Source organism: Petaurus breviceps, unplaced genomic scaffold, assembly GCF_028583685.1.
Source record: "Petaurus breviceps papuanus isolate PSGF00001 unplaced genomic scaffold, PetGlider_PUasm1.0 37, whole genome shotgun sequence".
NCBI lineage: Eukaryota > Metazoa > Chordata > Mammalia > Diprotodontia > Petauridae > Petaurus > Petaurus breviceps.
In genome coordinates this window covers 80,140,067-80,159,246 of record NW_027186296.1, presented here as the reverse complement: position 1 = coordinate 80,159,246, position 19,180 = coordinate 80,140,067, and positions in this window count along the sequence as shown.

Here is a 19,180-nt window from a genome sequence, read left to right as displayed (position 1 = left end):
TTTGAGGGCCCCATATGCACCACACCCAGAGCAATTCACAGGGGGCCATCCATTCCAGGGAAAAAGGAGAAAGGTGGTATACTGAAGGGTGATCCAGGGAACAAGATTAGGAACTATGGAGCCAGGTACAGAGAAGTGAGGCATTGGCAGAGGCAGAAAGGAAGGGCTATCTCTGTTTATGGTTTAATTCAGAGCTAAAACAAAGAGTTACATGTAATCCTCTTCAGGTGAAGCAAATCTCAAGTGTTATGTGGTTGTGGAGTGTTTTGGGGAGTGGGACCCAGGCTAGCTTTCTGAGTCAGAGACAGTCCTACTAAGAGATAGGTAGGTTGATCTTGCAGAGAGTGTAACCTGAATAACTCCTAGACTCTGGGGGTGGGAGTGGGGAAACCTCAGGCAGGGAGCATGACTGTGAAGGAAAGTGAACCCAGGGAGAGGGGTTGCCATGTAATGGGGCAGCAGCTCGATTTCAGGCCAGGCAAAGGAAGATGTGCCACAATAATACTTCAGGAAGGAAACATGTCCCACTCATATTGGCTACCCTCTGTACCCTAGGACAAAGCTACAATTGCCCCATCTTAGTTATGGTTTTCTAGTTCAATCAAAATGCCTAGAGCTCTGTTCTCAGGGTAATTCTTGCCCTTGTAAGTCAATGTTTCTAATTGTTTTCCTTCTCCTCAGGACTCCCACAACGTAAGGTCCAGTTTAGCTCTTGATTATAACTGTCTTGTATAACCTTCTAATTGTTCCATCTGAATTAGTTGTCTCTCCAATTTATCAAGTTCTTTGTCATTCTCCTGTCATTTTCCCCTACTCCCCAATATTAATTATAGGATTGGTCCTCTCTAAAGACCTGAAGGATGAAAGGACTGATCAACCAAACTGAGTCTAAGAGACTTTGCTCAGGGGACCTAGCAGGGAGGAACAGGATAGGGTAGGGATTGATTCCCATGCTCTGAATACGTTACTCTCCAATAAGCCACTACATCCCCAACACATCTATCCAGCCCTGTGGACCCTGGCAAGCCCGCCCTGGGCCTCTCTGCATCTATCACTCTCTGCCACATGCCAAGCCTGGCTGCCTGCATGGGTTCCATTCACAGGTTTGAGGAAGGAGGCTGATTCACTTTCTCACTTATGTATTATGTGCAAGTTGATGCTATAAAAACAACTCATTCAATGGCTCGTCCCCAACAGTTCTGCAGGCGCCACCCGCTGCCTCATTAATATCATCGCCTGACAGGACCTCTGTAGACACCCCCAGAGCTCCCTCAGGGTCCAGCCAGCAGCCTCATCTCCCTTAGGAGACTCCAATGAGTTTAAAAAGAGGAATACCACCTCAGTGCATTCTAGAGGCTTGATAGTTTTAATTACCGAGGGGAAAAAGTTACTTCTAGATGAAATTGTGGGGGAGAATTCTTTCTGACTTTTTTTCTCCTCAACCCCTAAATGATGATGATGATGATGATGATGATGATAGCATTTTGCATACCACTTTTAGGTTTTCAAAGAGCTTTGCAAATATCATTTCCCTTTCTCCTCAGGATAACTCTGGGAGATAGATGCTATTATTGTCCCCATTTTATAGATGAGTAAATTGAGGAAGGTAGAGATTAAGTGACTTTCCCAGGGTCACACAGCTAGTAAGAGTCTGAGGCTGCTGGATTTGAACTCAGACCTCCCTGACTCAAGGTTTAGTACTCCTTTCACTATACTGCCAAGCTGCCCCTATGATATTCCCTTCCACTCCAGCCTTGCCAATATCTTCATGGTTTTCCTGATCTCTGTCTTAATTATGCTATTCCTTGTTGCCTAGAATATGCTCTCTTGTCCCTTGCCTACTCAAATTAAAGACACAACTGGAACCCCAAGGAAGTATTCCATTGATAACTGCAGACCATAGAGATCTCTCCCTCCTCTGAACTCTGACAGCACTGGCATTCCATAGAACTCAGTGTAGTACATAATTACACAGTGTTTCTTATTTAGGGTATGCATGTTAGTTTTCTCTCCCTACCTAGAGCATAAGCTATTAAGGATAAGGACTAAACCTTTTATGCTTCAAAACCTCCATAACCCAAGGCACACAGTAACTACTCAGCAAATATGGAGATGTTGTTGTCTGAACAATCTAATTAATTCAGGAGAAGGGGTTGTGTAGGAATCTGATACTACTTTGAAAGGTAGTGTATATTTTAAATTAAAATGTAAACCAATTCTAAGTAAAAGCAAGAAGTTAATAAAAAGTTTATACTTCACAGTAAACCAAAATTATACAATCCGATCTAATGATGGCCCAAGCTATACTACTTAAGTCCCTAGAAATAAAATTTGAGGGGCCAGAGAAGGAGAAAGCAGGGAACACTTCATGAATCTTATTTTTCACTTGGAATATAAGCTTTCAGAAGCCAGTAATGACACTTAAATGATTCTGTAATCCCCTCTTCGTGTAGCATTACTGCTAAACTGAAGGGGCAACCTTTTCTTCTAGATGAAGTAAGGGCTAAAATAGATAAGAGACAAGCATTTCTCCATATGCTCACAGGTATTTTTTCGAAATATGAAAAAATGGGATATTTGTGATATTTTCTGATACAAAGAATCAAATATACTTGGGGAACCTTTTGCTTCTCTTGTTTGTGGCCCCTACCCAGATTATAAGAGAAATTTCAGTATCTGGTAATTCCCAAACGTGGCCACCAGCTCCTCTTATAAGTACTCTGGCTCATAACACTCAAATAATAGAATAGTTTTAATCATAAATTAATGAAAACAATGTTTTATTTAAGCTCATAGAAAGGATTGATACCTTTTAATTTTTCAAAGACTTGTACACACTTTACGATTTATAATACAAATCCAACTAAATCCTGGCAAGTTTTCTTCCTTAGCATCAAGATTCCTTTCTATGTCCCTTCTTTCTGTGCAGTGTTTCCTGCTTCTACTAGCTCTCATTTTTGATCCAGCAGGCACTGCTTATTACTCATCTTTGTCAGTGCAGGTAGTAGTCATTTCAAAACTGGTACTACATAGCTCCTGTTTCCTGTCAGACTTCTTCTCACTCTTATTCACTTTAGTCTGCAGTTGGAGAGTATTTTTTTCTCCTCCAGTAGATGGCATTTGCTACCTTTCCAAGTGGACCAGCTCTCTAACCCTGGCCTATGTAGAGACAAGTTACCAACTAGGCTTCTACAAATCAAAAAATATCTCAAATCCGTTGTTCTTAAATCTTCTTTTTTTGCACAATCCTCACACGAGAGGATTCAAAGACGCTGTTAGAACTCATTTCACAAGCAAGTCTTCCCTTTTACTCCCTTATTGTGAGTAATGTTTTGTATACTCCCTCAGAATTTTGGCAGTAGGGTTCCCACTTGTGTCAAAATGTACTGCCCCCCAAGTCTCAAGCTTCTAAACTATACTCTAATCTCTCCTCAATTTTCCCTTGAACAGCTGGGCTGGATTATTCAAATTTCAAGGGCTGTTTTCAGGTTCATCTGGAAAAGGGGATGGGAGGGTAGCACCAGCTCTTCCTGGAATAGGTGGCCATTTGCTGAAAATAAGGAGGGATTTATGCCTCCTACTATATACAAAAAGCAACTCCTGTCATGTCTTTCACCCACCAGAGCTTAGGGAAATCTCTATGTTCATTCTGTTGTCATTTAATTTTGCTATCAATGTTCATGGGTATTTCTAAATATATTTCATTCCACTAGTTTAAATGTGAACTACTCTGAGTTGGACTTTATATAGCATTTTATTTCTTAGTCTAGACCTATGATTTCATCCATGTTAGGAATTCCTAATGTACAACCCACCCATTCCCCAACACCATCACTAATATAGATCAGCAACTAGAGAGCTCCCCTGGATATGAAAAGTTTAAGAGATTTCTCCCTGGTCATATAGTATGTGTCCAAGGCAGGTCTTACACCCAGATCTTTTTGACTGCAAGGTTGACCTTTTATTGACCAAAACATTGAAGTCTTAATTAGAAGAGCATGAATATTTGACCATTAATGATGGGATAGACCCCCAAAGAAGTTCAAAGAGTCACTTGGATTCAAAGACAGCATTATTTTGCACATAATTTGAAAGAAGGATAATAACAGCACAAATTTCAAATTGTTTCTGCATGGAGCTAAGCACAAGAATAAATAATCCCCTGCCCCAGTGATATTTACCTTTCTCCAGTGTTTAAAGTAATTTCAGTTAAATTATCAAAACCTAAATATCTGGCATGTGGTTCCTAATGGGTTAATTGTTCTGCTTATTCTAATTAGCTCAAGTTAAAAGTAACTTGATGTTTGCATTTGAAAAGCCTTCACTGGTTCCTTAAACTTGAACAGGGTCCAAAACATTAGGTTTCATGCATACATACAAATGTCAAGTTTCAGAGCATTTGGATCATTTTCTTTTCCTTTGGAAGAATCCTCAATTCCTTGGATGATTTGATTGGGAAACTCCAACCCTACCACTATTGAAAGGCACTGTCACATAGAAAGAGCACTGGATTTGGAGTCTAAAGACTTAGGCTCATGTTCCAGCTCTGACACTTCTTAGCTGTGTGACCAAATGGTAAGTCTTTCAGCTTTTCTAAAAGTTTACTTCAACTGTAAAAAGGGGGTTATAGCTGCACCATCTACGTTGCAAGGTATGTTGTGAGGAAAGCACCTTGTCATCCCTAAAGCACTAAAAAAGTATCTTGCTTGATCATGTTTAAGCATGAGGTGCCAAACTTAAGTAAATGACTTTAACCCATCCCTTCTCACCACCACTTACTGTTGTGCTCATTATCCCACTGATGAAGGTAAGACTACAGGGAGGCATAAGGAAGGAGCTCAGGGTCATGCAGCAAGAGCAAGAATATGACATGACAGCTCTAAAGCTTCCTGTCCTTCCACACCCCAACTTGAACCCTTTTATAACTTCTCTGCTAAGAGCCGTGAGACCTGGTTATTTTATCCATAACTTCCAGAGGGTTGGAGGAAGAAGACCAGCTCATCTCACATACCAAGAGCTTCCTGGGAGGCCTCTGGGGTTATTTCCTCCCCAATCGAGAGTGATATTTCCTCATCTGATCAAGTTATATCACTAGAGGCAGCAATGGTCACTACATAAAACAAATTAGCCATTCACTCAGGGGCAACATCCTGGCCCTTTATGCCATGACTGAATGATTATTACAGCTTTATGCTGAATGACTTAGAGATATACTCAAAGAATCTGGGATGGGGTGGGAGGTGATATTAATTCCCTATTTCTCCCTCACCATAGGCATATCCACTGGAGTAGGAGACATTAACAAATAAGAAATAGATAATAGGATAAAAATGTTTAGATATGGAATTGACGTTGGATATCATCTAAGGTATCTCAGATACCTTATCTGTTAGTCTGCTCATTTTAAATAAGGAAACAGAGATTCTGATAGATTGTGACTTTTACAAGGTCACAACAGGAGATATATGACAGAATCTGAATTCAAAATCTAGGACCTCTGACTTAGTACAGACTAAGCTGCTTAATTTAAGTTTTTAAAAAACACACACCGGAAGGTTTCACTACTTCTCCTATGAGTTCCTGTGAAAGGAGGTGGCAAAGCAGGATGAAAAAGGTAATAACGGGAAAGCATTTAGCCAAAGTAGGAGTCAGTGTGGTATGGTATTGAGAACACTGGACCGTGCATGGGGAAACTTAGGCTCTAGCCATGGCTTTGTCAATATATGACCCTGAAAAAACCACTTTATCACTCTGGTCCTCAATTTCTTCATCTGTGAAATGGGGATAATACCTCAAAGGATGGTGTGAGATTCAAATGAGGATCATTGTCTCCCTTCTCATCTCATCCCCAACCATGGCTTCATTGATTACCTTATTACAGATGATTCCCCAGTATATTTAAAGTTCATTTATTCCCTGAACTCCAATCTCACATATCTAGCTGCCAATTAGATATCTCACCAGTACCTCAAACTCAATATTTCTACAACTGGACCCATTTAGAGTCAATTAATTCCTAGCCCTGCCACTGACTCTCTAGGTGACCCTGAGTTAACTTATCTGGGCCTTAGTTCCCTCATCTGTAAAGTTAGGGATTAGATTTAAGTGACCTCCAAGGTTCCTCTGGCTCTAAATTTGTATGATCCTGAATCTCCCCTCAACATCAGCTCTTTCTCCCAAGTTGCCTCTTTCTAGCAATGACACTGTCCTGGAACTTCAGAGTTTTCTTTGATGCCTTAGTGTCCTTCATCCTCTACATCTAGTCAGTTGCCAGGTGCTATTAATTCTGCCTCCATCATATCTTGTACAGCTTTCTTCTCTTTTCCACTGACCTGCCGCCACTCTCGTCCAAGCCCTCATCAATGAGATTTCATTTATCCCATTGTAATTGCCTTCTCACTGGTTTCTCTGACTCCAGGCTCTTCCCTGTCTAATCCCTTCTTGACACACCTACCAAATTAATTATTTCTAACATACCTGATTATAGCATTTCTCTTCTCTAAAACTCTCAGCAGTTCCATATTTTCTTATTGAATGAACCATAAACGTTTTTTGCCTGGTATTGATATTGAGGGATTCCATGCCCTCCTCTCCAATTGGAAATCAGGTCTACCTAGTCCAAGTACCATGTCTTCCATAAGGCCTTTCTGAGCCCAGCTAAAAGCAGCCTCTCTTTCTTCATATTCTTTGAACACTTTACCCAGATCCTCCCTTTGCCCTTATCAAATTGCACCTGGAATCATACTTATCTGTATACATGATGCATTTCACAAATGTACACCCAGCACCCCCAGAAACATAAGCTTTTTTACAACAAGGACCAAGTCTCTTTTAATCTTTGTATTCTCAGCACCTAATATACAGTTTTGTACATAGTATGAGCTTAATAACATTTGTTCAACATTTGTTGAACTAAATTGAAATGAGATTACGCATGCAGAGCACTATGTCAGCCTTAGAATGCTATATATGTAAAGGTTGGGGTCCCCCATACTCCCAATTATTCATAGAAAGTCAAGATGGCTGATTGAATAAATCAATCAAGGGTATAAACCAGGTGAGAACAAGCCCTTTAATCAATCTGGGAGGAATGAAGTGCTTTGATCTTGAATGAAGATAGATGATGCCAAACAAGAAATGTCTTGTAGTTGGCTGAAAGAATCAGACATACCTCTTGGCCTGCGTAGAACACAGCAAGCCAATCTGACATCTGGCATTCCAACAGCAGGTTAGCTCAATGGTAGAGCAGTTATAGTCAAGCCTTGAGAAAAGAGCTTGAGAAAAAAGGGCTTGAGAAAAGAGTGCTGGGCTGCTGGGAGGGGTGGGGGGGATGGGCGGGTAGGGGGAGGAAGGGAAGAGGAGAGAATCTGTTTCCCTACTCCTTCCACCCACCAAGGCAATTGTGTGAGTTTGGGAGATCCATCAGAGAGTACCATTGGTAACTAGAGCTGGTAGCAATGTCCCCGGAGCCTCGCTGACTGATCACAGCACCTTGTTAGGAGCTGAGAGACACAGGGAGCACAAACCAGACACTTTAAGGAAAGGTGACTTTGGGATTCTGTAAGGGCACTGACCCTTGGAACTCAGTAGAGAAGCATGCCTCATAGGATTCCACAAAGGGAGAAAAGTTATTTATAGTAACCAGGAAGTTACCCCTTACCTACATGAGTGTTTTGCCATCACTGTACTTTAAGTCAGGTGCCTGCTCTCCCCATGATTACTGTATTTGTGGGAGATTAGACTTCTTCGGATTTTTCTCTGTGCCAATTATGCTTATTATATCATCATAGTAAATATCCCTTCCTACAAGTTCATTAAGGCTACTGGTTGATAATCAGTGGGGAACACACTGGATGGGGGCTTATTAGTATCAGTACTAGAAACCTCAGCAATGCTCAGGGTAACCCTTACTAAAACCTGGAGGGAATGGTAGCAATTGCCCTCTGGATACCCAGCCCCTCCACATGATTGGGAGTTGGCAAAAGCATTACTGAAAGGCATGTCACATACAAATATAAATAATTGGTATTTTGGTTTTCCTGAAAGTTTATTCTAGCTTTAATATTCTATAATACTATGACAGCATTGCTGTTCTTCTCAGAGGTAGCACATTTTAAAAGAGAAACTTAGAGACAGAAATGCTTAAACCATGAAAAGAATCAGTAATGGTGGAATTACACCTCGATGCAAGGAAGCTATGCATTCTTGCTCTGGAGTAAGGGATAACTAGCAGCCTAAGAGTTCAGGTAAATAATTATTTTACTAAGTAAATGTATAAGTGAGCATAACTTCACAAGACATTCTTAGTCACACACAAACACAAGTACATTCATCCCCAGGCAACCTACATAGAATCTTCAGTGGGTATGAGAAGGCATTAGGCCATCCTTAGAGACTTTTTGTCTTTATAAGGGCCCAGATTTGACTTCTAGTTCACTTCCTTCTAGGTAGGAAAGGGATTTAAATCAAGTTGCACAGAGCCCACATCGTAGCATCCCTACAATAACCCCTCAAACTGCCTAGGGGATGTCACAGCCTTTTGCATAGCAATCAATTAACATTTATTAAGCATCTATTAGATACTATGGATTACAAGTATCATTTATTAAGTATCTATTAGATACTATGGATGTATAGATACACCAGGATTACAAAGACAAAAATGAAACTGTCCTTCTCAAGCTTACATTCTATCCAAGAAAACAGGATATATACAAGTAAGCACAAAATATATATGAAGTAAATACAAAGTAGTTGTGGGAGGGAGGAGGAGCTACCAGCTGAGGGGAATCAGGAAAGGCCTCATATAGAAGGGAAGTACTTGAATTGAGCTTCTAAGGAATGTAAGGAATTCTAAGAAGGGAGCACATTTCAGGCATCTGAATCAGCTGTTCCTAAAGGCATGGAGACCAGAGCAGAATGTCATACACTCTTAGACCTAGAAGTTGAAGCAATCTTAGAAGTCATTTAATTTGGATGGTGGAGAAAAGACCGAACTCACCTGAGCTCTCCCAAGTTCCCCTCCAAACAACTTTAAGATAATGCCTGAAAACAAATTCTAGAGTGGGAAAACCAAGAAAAGGACAGAGTGAAGCAATTTTCCAATCCCAGACAACCCGGAAGGTGAGCAGGAAAGATCTGTCACATTCGGGTGAGAATGGAGCACAGTCCAGTGCAGACAATGCCCTGGGGAACGAGCAGCAGGCCTTGAGGTCAACTGAACTGGCAGTAGCTGTTTCCAGAGCTCTCAGCCCACAGAGAGTAAGGGGTTGGACAACTGGTCAGGAGATCACAGGGGTGCCTTTGCTGACACTAGGTGCAGGACTCTGCTCCTTTGGCCAGACACAGATCCAGGTTCCAAACCCAGGTCTCGGTCCTAGGGGAGGAGGAGAACAGGCACACCAGAGCTTGCAGCCACAAGAGAACAGGAACCTCGGTCACAGCTACAGGTGGAAAAGAGTATCTGTGGTTGCTCAGAGACCAGAACACAGGCCAGGAAAACAGTGACTACACCTCTCCTTAGATCATACCACCTTGGGAGAACTGAAAACTTACAGATCCCCAGAACCAGCTTTGAAAACAATTGCACGAAAAGCCTGAAGCCTAGAACAGAAAGTGTCCCCTCCACCCAGAAGTACAGCCCAGCTTTAGCATAAAGTTAAAAGCCAAGAAATAGGCAGAAAAATGAGCAGACAACAACAAACTGGATCATAGAAAGCCACTGTGGTGACAGGGAAGATCAAAACACAAACTGAGAAGGAAACAAGAAAGTCAAAACTGACACATCCAAAGTCTCAAAGAAAAATGTGGATTGGTCTCAGAGCCCCCCCCCCCCCAAAAAAAAAAATCCTGGAAGAGATCAAAAAGGATTTCCAAAATGAAATAAGAGAATTAGAGGAAAACTTGGGAGAAGGAATGAGAATGATACAAGAAAATTTGGGGGGTATTTAGTGCCATACCAACCAATTTACCAAAAAATTACTTTGTAGACCTAGAAAAAATCATAACAAAATTCATTTGGAAGAACAAAAGATCCAGAATATCAAGGGTATTAATGAAAAGAAATGCTAGGGAAGGTGGCCTAGCTACATCAGATTTTAATCTGTATTATAAAGCAGCAGTCATCAAAACTACTTGGTACTGGCTGAGGAATAGAGCAGTGGATCAATGGAATAGATTGGGTATACAAGACTCAGCAGTCAATGACTATAATAATCTACTCTTTGGTAAACCCAAAGACCCCAGTTTTGGGGATAAGAACTCACTATTTGACAAAAACTGCTGGGAAAACTGGAATATAGTATGGCAGAAACTGGGCATACACCATTATCTAACTCCATACACCAAAATTAAGTCTAAATGGGTGTGTGATCTAGGTATAAAAGATGATACTGTAAACAATCTGGGAAAGCAAGGAATAGTTTACCTCTCAGATTTATGATAACTTTGATTACATGAAACTGAAAAGCTTCTGTACAAACAAAGCCAATGTAACCAAGTTTAAGAGGGAAGTGGGAAATTGGGAAAGAATTTTTACAATCAATGTCTCTGATAAAGGCCTCACTCCTAAAATATACAGAGAATTGAATCAAATTTATAATAATACAAGTCATTCCCCAATTGATAAATGGTCAAAGGATCTGAATAGACTGTTCTCAGAGGAAAAAATTAAAGATATCTATAAGCATATGAAAAAATGCTCTAAATCACTATTGGTTAGAGAAATGCAAATCAAAACAACTCTGAGATACAAAATCTCACCAGATTAGCTAAGATGACAAAACAGGAAAATGGTAAATGCTGGAGAGGATGTGGAAAAAATGGAACACTAATACATTGTTGGTGGAGTTGTGAACTGATCCAACCATTCTGGAGAGCAATCTGGAACTATGCCCAAAGGGCTATAAGTAATTTCATGTCCTTTGACCCAGCAATACCACTTCTAGGGTTATATCCCAAAGAGATCACAGAAGTGGGAGGAAGACCCATATGTACAAAAATATTTATAGCAGCTCTTTTTGTGGTGGAAAAGAATTGGAAATTAAGAGGATGCCCATCAATTGGGGAATGGCTAAACAAGTTATAGTATATGGATGTAATGGAATACTATTGCGCCATAAGAAACAAAGAGCAGATGGACTTCATATCTACCTGGAGAGGCTTATATGAACTGATGCTGAGTGAGAAGAGCAGAACCAGGAAAATTTTGTACACCATTACAGATACAACATATGTGTGATGACCAACTTTGATAGACCGGATTCTTCTCAGAAATGCAGGGCTACAAGTAAACTCCAAAAGACTTGTGATGGAGAGAGATTTTTCCATTCAGACAAAGAACCAGAAATAACAGAGTTTGAATGCTGATTGTAGCAAATAACCTGCTCTCTTTCTCTTTCTTGTTTGGTTTGGTTTCCTCTTTCCTATTGTTCATTCCATCCATTACAATCCTTCTTTTCAACCTGACCAATGTCTAAAGTGAAAGTATTTGCAGACCCTATACCTGATTGTATGCTGCCATGGGGGGGGGGGGTGGAGAGGAGGGAAGGGGAAAAAATTGAAGCTCAAAGAACAAGGGAACGGAATCTTGTAAACTCAAAGTAAACAAACAAATTAATAAAGAAAAAAATTTTAAAAAGAAAATTATGGGGGAAAAGGTCAACAGCAAAGGAGGTATAAAAAATACTGAAGAAAATAACATCTTAAAAAACAGAATTGGCCAAATAGCAAAAGAGGCACAAAAATTCACTGAAGAGAAGAATTCCTTAACAAACAGATTTGGCCATGTGGAAAAAGATATACAAAAATTCACTGAAGAAAAGAACTCAAAAAGTAGAACTGCCAAACAGAAAGGAGGGTACAAAGTCTCACTGAAGAAAATAATTCCTTTAGATTGGACAAATGAAAGCTAATAACTCCATGAGTCATCAAGAGACAATAAAACAAAATCAAAAGAATGAAAAGGTAGAAAAAAATGTAAAATATCTCATTGGAAAAATAACTAAACTGGAAAATAAATCAAAAAGAGATAATTTCAGAATTCTTGTACTACCATAAAGCCATGATCTAAAAAACAGAGCTTTGACATCATCTTTCAAGAAATTATCAAGGAAAATTTCCCTGATAGTCTAGAACCAGAGGGCAAAATAGAAATGGGAAGAATCCACTGATCACCCCCCTAAAAGAGATCCAAAAATGAAAACTCTCAGTAGTATTATAACTAAATCCCAGAACTCCCAATAAAAGAGAAAATATTTTAAGCAGAGAGAAATAATTAGAATATCATGGAGTCACAGTCAGGGATCCACAAGATTTAGCAGATTCTACATTAAAGAATTAGAGGGCTTGCAATGTGATATTCTGGAAGGCAAAGGAGCTAGGATTACAACCAAGAATCACCTACCCAGCAAAATCCTTCAAGGGAGAAATAGACATATAATGAAATAGGAGACTTTCAGGCATTCCTGATGAAAAGACCAGACCTGAATAGAAAATCTGCCTTTCAAATAAATACAAGACTCAAGAGAACCATAACAAGGTAAACAGGAAAGAGAAATCAAGGGATTCAATAGGGCTAACCTACTTACATTCCTACATGAGAAGATGACACTTATAACTCCTAAGAGCTTTATCATTATTAGGACAGTTAAAAGGAATATACATAAACAGAGGGCATGTGAGTTGAATATAATGGCATCATAGGTAAAAAAAAATAGAATTAAGGGTGATAAAGAGGAGTGCACTGGGAGAAGGAGAAAGAGGTAGAATAGAATGATATCCGTTCTAGAGGAGAAGACAGAGGATGTGGTGGGGAGCACTAGAATATTACTCTCATTGGAATTGGGTTAAAGAGGGAATAATATACTCAGTTGGATACAGACATTTGTCTTACACTATAGAACAGTAGGAGAAGGGAATATAACAGGAGATGGGGCTGATAGAAGGAGGACAGATTGAGGGAAGTGGTAGTCAGAAGCAAAACACTTTTGAGGATGGACAGGGTGAAAGGAGAGGGAGAGTAGGATAAACTGGGAGGGGGAATAAGATTGAAAGAAATATACAGTAATCATAGCTATGAAAAAATTACCAAATGTTTCTCTGATAAAGGTTTCATTTCTCAAATATAGAGAGAACTGAGTCAAATTTATAAGAATGCAAGTCATTCTTCAAGTGATAAATGATCAAAGGATATGAAAAGACAGTTTTCAGGTGAAGAAATCAAAGCCATCTATAGACATCTGAAAAATCCTCTAAATCACCACTGATTAGAGAAATGCAAATTAAAACAGCCCTGAGGTACCACCCTACACCTTTCAGATTGGCAAATAAGAAAAGGGAAATGACAAATGTTGGTGGGGATGTGGGAAAATTGAAACACTAATGCAATGCATTTCTGGTGGAGTTGGGAACTGATTCAACTATTTTGGAGAGCAATTTGGAACTATACCCAAAGGACTATAAACTCTGCATACCCTTTGACCTAGCAAAACCACTAGAAAAGGAAAAGGACCTACGTGTACAAAAATATCTAAAGTAACAGTTTGTGGTGGCAAAGAATTGGAAATTGATGGGATGACCATCAATTGAGGAACGACTGAAGACGTTGTGGAATGTGATTGTGATGGAACACTATTGTGCTATAGGAAATGATGAATAGGATACTCTCAGAAAACCCTGGAAAAACTTACATAAACTGATGCAAAGTGAAATGAGCAGAACCAGGAGAATATACGCAGTAACAGGAAAATTATATGGTCATTAGCTGTGAATGACTTAGCTATTCTCAGCAATACGAAGATCCAAGACATTTCCAAAAATATTTTTAAAAATTCCGTCCATATCCAAAGAAAGAACGATGGAGTTTGAATACAGATTAATATGTACCTTTTTAAACTGTATTTTTCTTATTTGTTTTTTAGTCAGTGTTTTCTTCCGTGACAGGAATAATAAGAAAATATGTTTTGCATGACTGCACATGTGTGACCTATATCAAATTGCTTGCCTTCCTGATGAGAAGGTCAGGGGAGGAAGAGAGAGAATCTGGGACTTGAAATTTTAAGAAATTAATGTTAAAATTGTTTTTACATGTAACTGGAGAAAAATAAAATATTATTTTTTAAAAAAAGAAAAGTGGGTTTAGTGATGGTGAGATACCATTTCAATGAGAGGTAAATAAAAAAGAACAAAATTCAAAAACACAAAAAAGATCTACGTCAACCATTGATAAAAAGCATAAACCAAAGTGCAAAAATTATAGAAATGTACCGTTTTCTATTTACAGCCATGTCTAGAAACAAAGAAATGCTGTGACATATGATAATTTGCTCAGCCTTTCAGAGATCATGAAGTTGAACCTCTGTAATGTCATTGCAGAGAGTATTTGAATGAGCTAAATTTAATGTAAAAATAAAATAAAATGCTTGGGGAATAAAAACGTCATTTAATTCAACCCCCTCATCTGATGGATGAGGAAACAGAATGTTAAATGGCTTGCCCTAGGTCACATAGGTGGTAAAATTTGAATGCAGGTCCTGACACTTTGAATTCAGTTCATTCTGTCCTATTGTAAGATCAGCCTTTTCCTCTGGTTCCGTTTTGATTGTGGCCAAGAAGGAACCCTTCAGTCTAATGATGCACAAGATCCTGAGAGCTCAGTTCTCTGAGGCGAATCAGCAGGCACTCACCATCTTTCCTTTGTGATGCCTTTTACATATAGTAAGCTTCTGCTGCCCATTTCATTCCTGGCCTCTCCCTCTTAAACCAGAGCTTCCCACAATCCTCTCCAGTCTTTTAGACACAAGAAGGCTTCAGTTGAAATGTCTTATGGTCAGGTAAACAATCACCTCTTAAATCACAACAAACAGCCCAGGGTCTCAATACATCATCTGTCCCAGGAAAGGAAACATGAACACAGCAATTGAGCAAAAATATTATGCAGGTAGCAGCAGCCCCTAACTCTTATCCAATCCTCCTGTCTTAGGCAGGGAATCTTCCAGTGTATTCATTCAACCAACATTTAATGATGGTGGAATATGTGTAGGCCCCTGTGCTGGGTACTACATGGGATAGTTACGCAGGCTGAAGTCAGGGAAACAGATGGAGAAACGAGATCAATAAGCCATGGTCCTAGCTTGCAGAGAGCTCATGGTTTCACCTTCCATCTCCCAACAGAAAAAGGGTAATCCTTGATGGATGTCTTGCGGTTATTTTTGCCCCCAAATAAAAATAGAAACATAAATAATGACAAGATTTTTAGCAGGGAAAGATGATGCCAGAAGGTAATTGCTTTGCAAATTACTGAAAGTTATAAACGGATCAATGATTTTCTCCAAAGTTGAAATCATCTGTAATTAGCAATATGCAAATCCCTCCCTAGTCCTTTGCTAGAGACAGTGAGATGTGAAGCCCTAGGAAGCTGTAATTCATACTCATTCAGAAGAGACTATGGTGGACAGCGATCAAGAATGGTCTAGAAAAGAGAAAGGAGGTGGCTGCTATTTATAAAGGACTCAGTAGGACTTTCCTCCCACCAAGGGGGCCTGTGGACTATTCAGACAGAGATGGAAAAGTTTACACTATGGGGATGGCCAAAGATTACTGTTATTGTTGATAATGAATGGCCCAGAGCTTTAAAGTTAGCAAAGGACTCTGCCTACACTTTTTATTTGAAACTCATAATAACTCCATGAGGGAGATACGCCTGGTACCTTTTCTTCATTTTACAGATGGGAAACTGAGGATCCAAGAGGTTAAACAATGTGTCTGTGGGTCACACAAAATTACACTTTATACAGAAAGCCTTTCAGGGGATGTGATAGTAATGGAATATGAAGATTCCCCTGTATTGGCTTGGTTTTCAAATTGATTGTGTTAAAACCCAGAGCTTGTTAATCCCACCTGTGGGATGGACTTGATGTGAAAAGAGAGTCCTGAACTGGGAGGAGCTGGTGACGTAGATTGGGAGAGACAAGAGAGAGGCAGAAGAACTTTTTGGAAGCAGCACCTCGTGGAGGCAGAGAGAGACTGAGAGAATTACTGGGGGCCACTTTGAATCGCCCTGGACTTTTGAGACCTGCCCCCTAAGCTGCCAAGGACTGAGGAGACATGGCTGTTTTGCTGGTACTTTGTCTGTCTGTTTTGATGTTGTTTTGCCAGATTTGTCCACTGGTGAAAGACAGTCCTGTTGTTGAAGAAGTCCTGGAACCTGGCTGTTGGCTAAGAGCTCCTGAGACTGTCCTGCAGACAGAGAGTGAATACTGTCCACTGGTGAAGGGCAGTGCTGTTGTTGCAGGGGTCTGGGAACCTTTCTGTTGGTTCAGAAGCCCTGAAGAAGGATTTTCTTGTTGTATGTTTACAGAAATCCTGGGAGAGGGTTTTGCTAATGTTTTCAGGAGTTCTAGGACTGTTCTGCAGACAGAGGATGAATTAATGAAGAGACTGGCAATGTATCTTGTGGCCTTGCTAAGCCTTGTCTCCCCAGGAACTAAGATTGCTGAGAACTTGCCTCGTGTCAAGATGAAGAAAAGACCTCCATTTGGGTATTAAGTGCTGTGCTTAAACTTGATATAACTCTGGGGTAGATTCAATTGTGATCGGGGGTGGGAAACTTTTGACCTTTTTGTGTTCTATGGTTGAACAAATGAATGTACTTTACTTAGATTGAAAACTAATCTCCATTTGAGAAGAGGGGCTTTGTGGTGGACTAAATGAAGGTACAGCCTAGGGGTGGAGTAGTATTTAGAACTGGGACTTTGTAATTGATTGAATGAATGTAAGGTCCTGGGGTGGGGTAGTACTTGGAGATTATTTAATCACACTTAGTAAATGCTGTATTTTGAATGATGTCATGTTTTGATCTTCTCTGTTCTTGGTTGGTCACTGAATAAAATGGAGAGCACCTATGCTGGTATTTTGAACCTTGGGAAGTTGCCTTTCCTTCGCATGACACTACAGGGGAATCCTTAATTTTAAGGCTTCCCTTGATTATCTCCTATTTATCCTGTATATAGCTTTTTTGTATGTAGCTGTTTGCTCTTGTCTCCCTGTTAGATCATGAGTTCCTCAAGGACCTTTCTGCATATCCCTAGCACTTAACACAGTGCCTGGAGCATATTTATTGACCGACTGACTGGCACAGCTATCATCAGAGGCGGGATTCAAAACTATCACCTCCTGACACCAAATCCAGCAGCCTATTCCCATCATTACACAGCTTCTCTTTCTCAAAAAACCAAGTAGATATAACTTCCCTTCACTCACAGGCAGAAGGAAAAGAAGGCCCTCATCCTCAGCTCCCCAAATAACTGGAGTGAAGACAGGAGCAAGGCAAGAAGAGTTCCAGAAATTTTCTGTTTTTACTTGAAGACAATGTTCCTGACTCTCAAAAAGGCATTTAAAAATTCTAAGTTTCTGTGTTGCTCCAATGTATAGACATGCTTTACAATAATCTTAATTTTTTAAAAACCAGAGCCTGTATTTTTACCCATAGATCCTCTTCTCGAAGATGTAATTTACAACAGCTGTTGCCACAGAAATAGGATCACCAAGAAGATAGAATACACTTCAGTTAGAGCCTAAATAGCATATTATACTTCATTACCTGAAAGGGGTCAGCCTGTATCAGAGCCCAGTTGTTCTGAGGGGCAGAACAGCAAATGATGGAACCATAAATGCAGCAGTCAACTCAGTTCATCTGGTGTCTACACCCTTCATATAATTAAGGGGAAACAGAGATGGCAAGAAAGGGGAAGCGGCTTGTCCAAAGTCACACAGTTTAATTCAATAGGTATTTGTTAAGCAGCTGTGTGCCAGGTACCGATGATAATACCTTACATGTCTGTAACTTTAAGATTTACAAAGCATTTTATGTACATTATTTTAACCAATCCTCAAAACCACCCTGTGAAACAGGCGCTATTCCTATTCCCATTTTATGGGCAGCTAGGTGTCAAAGTGAATGAAGCCTCACCCTGGAATCAGGAGAACCTGAGTTCAAATCCAGTCTTGGACATTTACTAGGCTATGGAACCCTGGGCAAGTCACTTAACCCTGTTTGCCTCAGTTTCTTCATCTGTAAAATGAGCTGGAGAAGGAAATGGCAAAGTACTCCAGTATCTTTGCCAAGAAAACACCAGAATGGGGTTGCACAAAGTCAGATATGACTGAAGTGACTCAACAATAAAATTGTTCCCATTTTACAGATGGGGAAACCGAGGATCAGAGAAGTTAAGCTATAGCTCACCTACAGTCAAACAGCTAATGAAGCAAAATCTGAACCCAGGTCTTCCTGACTTTGAATCTAGTGTTTCACCTGCCAGGTACCAATGCTGGCCGCAATAATAGAAACAGAGACAGGCCTAGAACCTGGGTCTACTGACTCACCAGCCCTCTCCACTCTACCATAATGCCATACCTTGTGAAACAAAATAAATATATCTCCAAAGCTGATGCCTTTCAGACCAAGCTGCTCTCACTAGGCACATGCACAGTTATTCTCCCCGTTTCTTGATGGTGATCCAGCTAGCCAATGGAAAAGCTTGTCTCTGGCCATCCACAGTTGATTTTCATGTGACTATTCTTCTCTGATTGTCCACTGAAGAACTGGAAGGTTAATCCCTCTCCAGCCCAGGTGGGCAAGAGGTTAACAATATTTACACAATACCTTACAGTTTCAAGTGTACATTATATTAATTATTCATTTGATCCTTGCAACAATCCTATAAAGTACTGGAACAATGCCCATTTTACAGAAAACTGAGGCTGACAAAGATTAAATTATTTACCCATGGTCACACATCTAATGGGGCAGGAACTGAATACTGGTGTTCTAACTCCAAATCCAGCATTCTATTCACTAGGGCTTTATCCCTAGATCAGTGGGACTGGAGAGGGGGGTGGGGAACAAAAGACAAGGACCTGGCCCTACTCAGACTTCCTGTCTCTGTCATCATAACAGAGATATGTCAATGCCCATTAGGAAAATTCACTATTCTACAGAAAAATTAACTTTAAAAAAAGTAGCCAAAGGTATTTATGCTTGTTCTCCTGCCTATAAACAGCTGGGCTACAAGCATCAATGGTCGTGGTTCCCTGAGGTCATGGGAGGCAGCAGGCAAGACCAAATGGCCCCAGTGCCTATTAGGATACCATTTAATAAGCAACATCTGGCACTCCTGCAGTT